The sequence below is a fragment of the Sapajus apella genome, unplaced genomic scaffold (assembly GCF_009761245.1).
Source record: "Sapajus apella isolate SASKATOON/1434 unplaced genomic scaffold, GSC_monkey_1.0 scaffold4, whole genome shotgun sequence".
NCBI classification, from domain to species: Eukaryota; Metazoa; Chordata; class Mammalia; order Primates; family Cebidae; genus Sapajus; species Sapajus apella.
In genome coordinates this window covers 43,428,791-43,440,539 of record NW_022436944.1, presented here as the reverse complement: position 1 = coordinate 43,440,539, position 11,749 = coordinate 43,428,791, and the positions used below count along the sequence as shown (strand labels likewise).

The window sequence follows — 11,749 nt, the reverse complement described above, 5'->3', positions numbered from 1 at the left end:
CCCCCCCCCCCCGGCTGCCAGCAAGTTCAAAGCTAAATTTGGTATCCAAATGCACCACTTTCCTTAGCCCAGTTTTGTCACAACTATTTTTCTTTCATTTGTTGCATAAGTCCTATTTACTTTTCTTTCCACAAAATCTTATGTGGTTTTTAAATTTTAAAGTCATATGCTTTTTAATGTTTTTTTCCCCCAGGGATTTATCATTATTTTAATAACCGCTATGTATAAATTTCCTTTTCAGAAGTGGCAAGATGGCCAGGTGCAATGGCTCACACCTGTAATCCCAACACTGTGGGGAGGTTGAGGCGGGTGGGTTGTTTGAGCCCAGGAATTCAAGACCAGCCTGGGCAACATCATGAAACCCCATTTCTACTAAAAATACAAAAAAATAGCAAGGCATGGTGGCCCGCACCTGTAGTCCCAGCTACTTGAGAAAATGAGGTAGGAGGATCAGCGTCCAAGAGGTCGAGACTGCAGTGATCCAAGATCACGCTACTATGTAGTCTTAACTGGGCAACCAAGACCCCATCTCCAAAAAAAAAAAAAAAAAAGAAAAGAAAAGAAAAGAAAAAAAGGCAAGATATAAATACTATATACAGCAACAGCATTAGTACCAATAATTATTCCACAATACTCCTTTACATACATATACAATTTTTTAAATCAATTACTACAGATCCATATAAAGAAGCACAGGACTTTAGAAGTAAAAAGGCCATGTGAAATTATCTAGTCCAACTTCATCTTAAAAAAAAAAAAATTAGTTGCATTAAATTCTCATCTTCCTGTTGCCATTTACTAAGCAACCAGACAAGTATACACCAATGGTCAAATGCTCCTTTTGAAATGTAAGCTAAATCATGTGACTACTCTGTTCAAAACCCTTAGTGCTTTCCCATCTCATATAAACCAGTCTTTACCATATCCTACAAGATTCATCATGGCTTACTCCCCTTCTTCCTCTCCAATCTCATCTCCTCCCACTCTTTCCATGGCTCACCCTTCTCCAGTCACACTCATCTCCCACTGGTCCCTCTAACATGTCAACATGCCCTTTTCTACCTCAGACACTCTTCGACCAGACAAATTAGCACACGTTGCCCCTCACCATGTTATGGTCTTTGAGTCACTTTATCAGAGAATTCTTCTCTGATCACCCTATTTGATGTGACTCAATTAGGGGACGCCCAAATCATTCCTCCTTGTAATTTGTGTACTATTCAATATATATGTGCACCACAGGATTCTTTCTTGTACTTACTATGTGTCAAAATTTTAAAAATAGCTGTCACCTACCTCCTACAGAATAAATGTATCCTGCCAGGAATGTAGGTTAAGTTTACCTTTTTGAGGATTCCTTATTTTTCAATGTATAGTTCCATACAATAAAAGAGCTCTTTCAAAGGCTTATTTCTATAAAGCCTGGAGGTATACTAACAGGGACTAATGAGTTCATATAATCGAAAGTATCACATTTAGAGCTGTGAAAAGAGGGTACTAAGTTCAGCTCTGAAGTACATATTTACGGACCAAATTTATTTAAATTTGTTTAGTTTTAAAATCATTTCTGACTTCTGAATATTTTAGGAGGCAGTCTCCATTCTAGGAAAGCTGGGGAAAGTCTAGCTTCTCAAGTATTGTTTTATCCCATGCCTACTGCATTAGAATGTATGGGGTAACATCACAGAAATAGAAATTTTTAACAAGATTCCTGTTTTTTTTTTTTTTAATGCACAATTAAGATTAAGATCAGCAGCTCTGCTGTAAACTACTACTTAATTCAGAAGGAGGACGCTTTGTAATACTTTTATTTTTTGAAACAGAGTTTCACTCTTGTTGCCCAGGTTAGAGTGCAATGGCACGATCTAAGATCACCGCAACCTCTGCCTCCCAGGTTCAAGCGATTCTCCTTCCTTGGCCTCCTGAGTAGCTGAGATTACAGGCATCCACCACCACACCCAGCTAATTTTGTGTAATACTTTTTATTCTTGCCAAATAGGGAACTTCTCCATTTTTCCAGTGTCGAGCTTTAAGATCACTAAAATATTTTAAAAAGGCAGAGCGCAAACTGTATTAATATCACAAACAGTAAAGATGGTGGGGATTTCCTGGGAAATCTTGTTTCCAAAGACCCATGTAAGACAACACTCTCCAGGGAAGACCAGAGGAATTTGCACATAAGAGTACAGCTAAGCCTTGATTGAAGACTTCCTGGCCAACAATAAGGACAACCGTGCCACCCTCCAATGTGTGTGCCAATGGTTGCGAGCCAGTCTGAGCCACTGGCTCCAATTAGTTGTTGTATCTAATTAGCTTGCATATGAATGGAAACAATAATATTGAGAAAATTTAAAAATCTCTCATCAAAATTTCATATTTAAATTCCTTGCATCAATTCATTTACAATCATTTGGCAGATAATTTGCCCTTTTGCATGCCTAAATACGAATTGTCTGCCTACTATTCTGTCTTGATACTTTGGCAAAATATAAATACGCATTTACTTTTAACTGTTTTCGGCACATTCAAGACAAACTATACAGAGAAAATTATATGCAATTTTATCCCCCACAGCAACTGATAAAATCTACTGAATGTTCATTCAATGGACATTTCCTGATGCCCATTCTGAGAGGGGGCCTTGCTTGTGTTAGAAACTCCGTAAATGTTTGCCTGTTTGGTTTGCCTTTTCAAAATACTGACTTTTCCCTATAACTAGAGTTTCCTATTATCAAATATAAAAATTCATGACTGAGAATTCTCATCTTTTCACTAAACAGTAAAATCTTCATCAAAAATTTTGTTACATTCTCAAGAGAAATCAACATCTACTTTAGCAAATAAGATCCAGGGAGAAAGGGGCAAGGGCATAACTATGAGTCCTGTCCTCAGTTTAAATAGCACATGTACAAAAAGACTATTGAGATTAAGGCATTTTAGGCCGAGCACGGTGGCTCAAGCCTATAATCCCAGCACTTTGGGAGACCAAGGTGGGCAGGTCACTTGAGGTCAGGAGTTCGAGACCAGACTGGCCAACACGGTGAAACCTCGTCTCTCCTAAAAATACAAAAATCAGCCTCGCATGGTGGTAGACATCTGTAATCTCAGCTACTCAGGAGGTTGGGGCAGCAGAATCTCTTGAACCTGGGAGGCGGAAGTTGCAGTAAGCCAAGGTTGCGCTGCAGTACTCAGCCTGGGCAACAGAGTCTTGCTCTGTCACCAAAAAGAATAAAAAAAAAAAAAAAAAAAAAAAAAAAAAGAGAGAGAGAGAGAGAGAATGATTTTAGCTAAATGAATCTACAGATTCCACTCAACTTAAAATGGTAAAAATGGTGTTACATCCCAATAAACCCATCATAAACTGAATATAACCAAAGTCAAAAATGCATTTAATATACCTAACCTACTGAACATCACAGTTTTAGCCTAGCCTATCTTAAACATACTTGGAACACTTACATCAGCCTATAGTTGGGGAAAATATAGCATAATCTAACACAAAGCCTATTTTAAATAAAACAGTGAACATTTCCTGTAACTTACTGAACACCGCACTGAAGTACAGTTGCTACTGAATGTTTATCACTTTTGCACCATCATAAAGTCAAAAAAATTTAAGTCTAACCATCGTAAATCAGGTACCAATTGTATTTTATGGATTCAAAGATCACACAGAGGTAGAAGGTTCTTTTTAGAAATTACCTAATGTAATCTTTCATTTTGCAAATTAGGAAATTTGCTTGTCAAGACTACTGGCATACCTAGTATTTCTTTTCTTTTTTATTGTAGCAAATTATCCAGAAATGTATTGATTTTCATATAAGATCATACACAAAAAGAAAACATTTGACGTCCTCAGTATTTATATATTATGACTGCTGTTCAATGTTTATGGTAATAAGACATAAGTACTTATTGTATACTACATATACAGCAGTATACTTATTGTATACTACATATACTACTTATTGTAATACTACATAATTGTTAAACAAGAAATTAGCATACTCCTATTATTCTATAATTGAGATTGACAGAAATTTAGAATGACATTTCATGAAATCAGAACCCTGAAAAGCTTAATCTTCACAAACTCCTAGACAACACCAATTCCTAATTTATGCACAGAAGTTTTGTGTGAACCTCATGAGCACTTTTTCAGATCTATAAAAGGTTTCACTAGTCTATAAAATTTTGTCAAGCCTTTGCTTTGCAAAAGGGAAAAAAAGAACTAGTCATATACCTTCACTAAAAGAATTAGAAAAAGCAATTCCAGAATAACATCCCAAGTGACAATACTAATTACAGCCACAAAGAAACCCACCTGTAAGTACAATAAATCTTTCTGTATTGGCTTATACAAATACTTTTCCTAGTTAAAAGGCTGCTTAAGGAGTTTCACATTTAAGGAGTTTTCAAAATAATTTTTGAAAAATTTTGAAAACAGAGAATTGGAACCCTCTCCTCTTTTTTAAAAGATTGCAGTTGGCTGGGTGCAGTGATCCACACCTGTAATCTCAGCGCTTTGGGAAGCCAAAGCGGGGGATCACGTTGAGATCAGGAGTTCGAGACCAGGCTGGCCAAAATAATGAAACTCCGTCTCTACTAAAAATACAAAATTAGCTGGGCTTGGTGGCAGATGCCTGTAATCCTTAGGAGGCTGAGGCAGGAGAATCACTTGAATCCCAGAGGCGGAGGCTGCGGTGAGCCGAGATTGCGCCAATGTGCTCCAGCCTACGCAAGAAAGCAAGACTCCATCTCAAAAAATAAATAATAAAAATAAAAGATTATAGTTTACAAAGTATATAAGTCAAAATGAGGCAGAAAGTTATATTTGGGAGTCTCGAAGAATCAACCTCTACAATCTGAACATGAATTCAGAAAAATCAGGTTTAAGATATTTGTTCTTTCCCCTCGTCACTCCCAGTGTGTCTATATAACTCATGGCCCAAACCAGAACATTTGAAAGTGAAAGGGGTGATATTAATAATTATGCCAGGATAAGAGAGGTCAGGCTACAAGGGCTCCCTAGTTATTTTTATACTTCTCTCTCCTCTACTAGACTGGAAGCTCAGTGATATGGGAGGGGGGTGTTTAGAAAATTATAATATTTCTCACAGTAGCACATTCTCTTACACAAACTAAGCAATCAAGCCTTACACGTTGAAAAATGAAACAAATACACTGGAGAGGACTTCCACAACTACTTAGCAAAGTGTAAACTTTCTGACTCTTGGACAAAGAGTAAGTGTGTAAGTCTATGAATTTAGACTTTAAAACTCAAGAATGAGAATGAAAAGTACTTATACTATCCCATTAAATATATCCTAATGTTTTGTGTATACTAAAGGATCTAAAAGCGTTGAAATGCTAACAGTAAAATTTTAAGAGTCATCACTAGTCAAGAAAAAAGCTTCTCAGCTTCTGAAAGTATGGTATACTACTGGCAAGTGAATAATAATAATGTAGGAATATATTTCTCCTCCAGCCCAGCATCAGATTAGTATGTAAATTGTGAAAAGAGTACATAAATTGAATGTTTTTAATTTGCTCTTCAATTATTTCATTAATATTTACTGTAAGAAACACATTCTGTTATTAAATCTAAATCCCTGTCCCAAAGGAAAATACGCAATAGCTTTATTGTGGCTACCTCAATTCTTAAAAGAGTAAAATAACCTAATAATTGTTTCTTACTAATCAAAATTAATGTACACCTAAAAGATTCAAAACTGCTAAAGTTTCCTGATACTACATAAGGATCTACATTATGTACTGCTTCTCATGAACTTCGTATCAGTAGGTCTAGTTTTCATTAGTACTAGTCCTGGTTGGTGGCAGAAACCAATTGGTGTAGTTAAAATATTTATAGTTTCATTTCAGTTCCACTGTGGTTTGTTGAACAGACATAAAACCACAATCTTTATCATATCTGTCACTTCCTGTAATTCACAACTGAACCCAATTCCACTATTCATTATATAATACACAATTTAACAAAATACCATAGATAAATAGAATCCATTTAGGTCTTTAAAAAAAAAAATTCTTTTCTCCAAGAGGTGCGAAAAGATCTTGAAAATCTGGAGGCATTTCCCAAGTGCTTTTCTTTCCTGCAACTTTTCTCAATTATACCTAAGTCATCACTATCCGTGATAACAGGATGCAAAAAATAAGGATGCAGCACAAAAAACCAAACTTTATTTTTTATAGTTCTTCACACCTAAAATTTAAGGAAACAGCTAACAAATAATAAAATGGAGGGATGTGAACTTCATTTCCTATTTCACTTTCTGGTATTGCAGCTAATAAACAAGGAAATGGTCTGCAGGTAGCTGGTAGAAGAAAGAAAAGAAAAGCACAGAATATGTGAACTAGTTTACTAGACACTAATTACACCTTCCTGGGTGCCTCCCTTTTAAATTCCCTTCATAATTCATAAGGAATTTGGTCCTTAAATTCACTTCCGGGATATGCAAGAGTTTAGCCAGGATTTTTTATTTTTAAACAAATTTAGAAAAATATGACAGACTTCAAGTGACAAACTTCATTTTTATAAAAAAATTAATTTCCTGAATAATTTGTATTTTATAAAATCATAGATTAAACTAATACAATATTACAACGAACTGCTTCATCCAGGTCCCAAATAATCATAAGCGATTAAGTGGAACAGGAATAAACTGGCTAAGCACCAAATGAATATTTCAGAATATTTATGAGCAAAACCCAGCAAACATCTTATAGTAAGCAGGCAAACAAATTTTTATCATTGCAGTTATTCCAGAAATAGGGAGTACAAATGTTTGGCTTACACAGTTTACAGACGCATATCAAGCATGTACCATTTATTCATCCATTTACTTTAAAAACATTTACTGAGTTCCACTATAGTTAATTCAAGGCCATGGAGAAGTGAAGAGATATATCACAATTTTCACCTTCAAGGAGCTCAATAATCAATCATGACACGAAGAAACAATACTTGTACCAAGAGAGGCAAGTACGAAAGTGCTATGAGAAAGCACAGGGGAATAAGAGATTTCTGTAACCTGTGAAAAACGGCAGCCTTCACAGAGAAGGTGACATTGAACTAAACGTAAAATAAGGACAGGAGTTTGCTAAAAGGGAAAAAAAGGAATCCTGGCATTCGGAGAATGCCAACTTACACAAGTTGAGTATCCCTTATCTGAAATGCTTAACCCTGGAAGTGTTTTGGATTTTTTATTTTTTTCAGATATTGAAATATGTGCATTATTTATATCTACCTAGTGAGCATCCAAAATCCAAAAATCCAGTTGAGAACTGAAAGGACACTTCCTTTCAGTGTAATGTTGGTGCTGAGAAAGTTTTGAATTACAAAGTGTTTTGAATTTTCAAATTTGGTACCCTTACCCTGTATTGCTTCCACCTGAGCTAGCCTTGGGATCATGCCAAATGACCCAAATTGTTCTAAAATTCTCTAGAATAAAAATCATCAAGACTTTTGTATTCCCCAGAAGAAACAAGATAGTAGACATTACCATGACTAACCAGTGACATAAAAATAAATGGGTAACTACAAAAGCAAATTATTAAAGTCATAAAATAAAGGCATTTTACTTAAACACCAAATCTGATTCTTCATCAGCAAAGTGGAAATAATCAAAGCTGTCCAACCTACCTTCATGAGGTGGTTGTGAGGAACAAATATAGTAACATATAGTCAGCTTCTTTATCAACAATACAGCACAAAACAAAGCAAATATTTAAACCTAATAAATCTAGATAATTCCTAATTCATGGATTCAAAAAATTAAGTGACATATACAGATTTTATATATTTATATTAATACTATTGACAAGTTATTTTATGTTTTACTGAACTACATATGTTGTGAAAGGAGACCAAAAAATGCTTGTCTAACAGAAATTTACACACACACAAGCGCGCACACAAACACACACACACACACACACACACACACACACACACACACACGTAAAATCCTTAGGACTCTATAGCTAAGTTAAGGGTAACATCAATTGTTATAGATGCCAAATTAATGCTAGACCAAACAATCATTATAACATTGAATTAAATTATAGAGAAAAATACACTGTATTTACTAGAGCTTTCTGAAAAAAATACTATGCATTGCTTCAGGGATTTTGGGGAGTGTTATGATTTTGTTGTTGCTGTTAGAGTTATATATGTAACCATAAACTGAAAAGCTTACAAAGTTACATACTCTCTGAACTCAATTACTTCATCAAAATGATGAGGTTGGACTAAACAAAATCTAAGGTTGAAACCATCTCTAAAATAATAAAAGCATTTTAAAATAAATGAACATATACACAGACATAGTTACTATCTTATAAAATAAGATATAGCTTATACTGCTTTACAGGATTAAACTTTAAAACTCTTTGTGATTATTCCTCATTATTAATGAAACCACATGGGGGTTCTGTCTAAAAAGCAGTATGTTAGGCTGGGAGGCAAAAACAGAAATTTCTCATAGCTTCCAGTTTTCGATATCTTTTAACTCAGCTTAGATAAAAATCATTAAGTGTAGATGCTACATAAATACCTTTAGAGTTTTAAAAAACTTTTCAAGATATCCTACTGACCCTTTCAACTAAGAGAAAATTTGCAGCCCAGATGGTGACATTTACATCAAATGAATACCCATGAAAGAGATGCACTATTAAGTTCACTATGAAAAATTCCAACTTCCAACTAAAGGAAGGCTTTGCTTATATAACTTACTAAATATTTCAAGAATAATTCCACTCACTGAACGAAAGGTTAACATTCTTCTCTAACCAGTTAAGTTTTTCTTCTATGTTTTGTGTATAGGTACAGAAAGCAGGCTATTAAACTTTAAAATAATTTCCATCTTTATGACAAAGTATTATAAAACTTTACAACAGTTGGGTATGTTGAAAAATAACATTGGCACTAATGTGAATCATTCTCTTATGGCATAAACTACCTGAAGAATTATAAGCCACCCTAATCTCTACACTGTAAGGTGGTGCTTTTAAAATATTCAAGGGGCTAGACTTCTAGAATGGGAGTATAAAGAGTTTGGAGAAATTTCTTTTCCCCAACACTTACTAAACTAGCAAAAATTAGCAAATACAATGATTCGGTCTCTGGAGACTGATCAGAGGGCTTGCAACAATTGTAAAACATTCATTCAACAAAATCTACCAAAATTCAGTTATAATAGTGGAAAGCCATGGCATTTAAGACAGAGACTGTACCCATTCCCCCACAACACTGTGTTATGAAAAAGGGCTATTCTAGTGGGCTTATCAGTTGAGTAGCAGCTCTCACTTCTCGTAGATTTCCTGGAGTAGAAGAGCTATTCCTCACAGATTCAGCAGCTGGTGAACATCAGCAGATATCGCTTCCCAGAGCTCCATGCCACAGAAGACCTGTACCAAGCAGGTAGTAGCAGCAGCCAGGCAATGGCTGTTTTGCCACTTCTGACTCACCCTACTAGATCCAGTGCATTGGATGGCAACAACAGTTTTTACCATCTTCACAAACAAGCATACACACAGGTCCTCCTCTGCAAGGCAGACCCTGGTGGCAAAGCTGGTAAAGAACAAGCTCTTTATCACTACCCAGTTCCTGATCTTCAATACAAAAGTACTAGGAAAAGGTTTAAGCAAGCCTGAAAGACTGACAGCATTCTATACCTGTCAAGAGGCCAGACTTTGCCTGGATCAGACTGCGGAGCAACTTCTGTTCCAGGGAATTACTGAAAATGAAAAAGCAATCAGCTAGTGTATGGACTGAATTGTGCACACCCCCCAAAAAAGTTGAAGTCCTAACTCCCCTCCCAAATCTGTAAGTTAATCAGAGTGAACCCTAATCCAATATGACTGTTATCCCTGTAAGAGGAGGAAACTTTGAGCACACACACATAGGGGCAAACATCACGTAAAGACACAGACATGAGAAAAAAAGGCAGAGATTGCAGTAATGCAGATACAAGCCAAGGAATGGCCAAGGGTTGCTGGCAAACACCAGAGCAGTTAGGTAAGATTCTTCCCTAAAGGTTTCAGAGGAAGAATGGCCCTGCAGACAACTTGATTTTAGACTTCCAGTTCTCAGAACTGTGAGGCACTAACTTCTGTTGTTTTAAGCCACCCAGATTATGGTAATTTGTTACTGCAGCCCTAGGAAACTAATACAGTTAAGAATTAGCAGAGACTAACAGCTGAGTATGATACCAACAGACACAGACCAGTCAGAAGCTTAACAGGAGATGGGGGATTGGGGAGCGGATTAATCAAAGAGAGTCCAGCTAAAGCCACAATAATCTCTAGTAGTCCAGACTATACACATATCCAAGGCTGCACCTTCTGAGGAACAACCAGAAGGATTTCTGTGCTGCAAGCCCTTGGGTGAACCCAGGACAAACACATAACCTTTCTGTATACTGAACCTTTAAAACATTAAAACAAAGATGATGATTCTATTTTTACATGAAATGTCCAGAACAGACAATACTATAGAGACAAAGTAGATTAGTAGATGCCTAGGGCTGGAAGTATAGAGGCATGAAAGTGGCTGCTATTAATAAATACAGGATTTCTTTCTAGAATGATGATTGCACACCTCTGTGAATGTGCCAACTGAATCATTCAATTTGAATGAATTGTATGGTACGTGAAGGAAAAAAAGCTATTCAAGCCTACGACTTGCAAAGAGTTAAGAGTAGCGTAATATATAAGCGGAATGCCTAGCAGGAGCTACTACTCAAGCAGATCCAGTTGGAGATGACAACTTGAACTCCTTCAATGGACACAGGGAAGAAGGGTCTAATAAAGTGAAATACTGTGTTGAAAGAAAAGTAGTACTTGAGACTGAAAGTGAGAAACTAAGTGGAGAAAGATGACTATGACAACCCCCAGCTTTCTACATGGGTACCTTTACACTAGGCACTATAATCACCCAAGTAAAGCCTGGTTTTCCCCTCGGCAGGAGACTTTCACATATGGTGGCTGCAGTGGGTATGTGACAAGTCTGCTTCTTGAAAGAAAACTACTCTCTGAGCCCACCACAGGGAAAAACTACCAGTGCTAGCCAGATCTTAGGGATCTTGGCCATGTTCTATGACCCAGCTATCAGCTACCGGCCTTGGTGCCAGAGAAGGACAATCTGTAAAAAAGAGGATAGTTTATTTTTGTTTGTTTTGAGATGGAGTCTCATTCTGTTGCCCAGGCTGGAGTGCAGTGATGCAATCTCGACTTGCTGCAACCTCCACCTCCCAGGTTCAAGCGATTCCCTGCCTCAGCCTCCCAAATAGCTGGGACTACAGGCAAGTGCCACCATGCCCGGCTAATTTTTTTGCATTTTTAGTAGAAACGGGATTTCACAATATTGGTCAGGCCAGTCTCAAACTCCTGACCTCAAATAATCTGCCTGCCTCAGCCTCCCAAACTGCTGGGATTACAGGCGTGAGCCACCATGCCTGGCAGAGGAGGACGGCTTTTGGTCATAGGATTGTTGTAAGAATTAAATTTGTTAATACAAATAAATCAGAATAGTGTCTGGTACATGATCAACACTACATAAACTATAAAATGAAAAAAAAATAGTGTATTACTAAAGCTAACACACACAAGGGTAAAAGTTAAAACATTTAAGGAGATTTTATTCACCTGTAACTGTTCTCATTAAGAATGTTAAGTTTTAGAAGAACAGCCAGGTCCATTTCAGACCAAAGAGATCATCGGTGAGAGA

General features: G+C 36.6%; 1 protein-coding gene and 1 long non-coding RNA gene across 4 annotated transcripts in view; both read right to left on the bottom strand.

The window, feature by feature from the left end:
* The window catches only part of UBE2E2 (ubiquitin conjugating enzyme E2 E2), a 365,295-nt gene that overhangs the window by 247,264 nt on the left and 106,282 nt on the right, over positions 1-11,749 (bottom strand). The gene's annotated exons all lie outside the window — the stretch shown is intronic.
* LOC116542640 lies at positions 1,715-3,045 on the bottom strand. Its single transcript, XR_004265297.1, has 2 exons — positions 2,241-3,045; positions 1,715-1,922 (listed from the first exon to the last, which is right to left on the bottom strand). It is a non-coding gene; the product is annotated as an uncharacterized LOC116542640 (long non-coding RNA).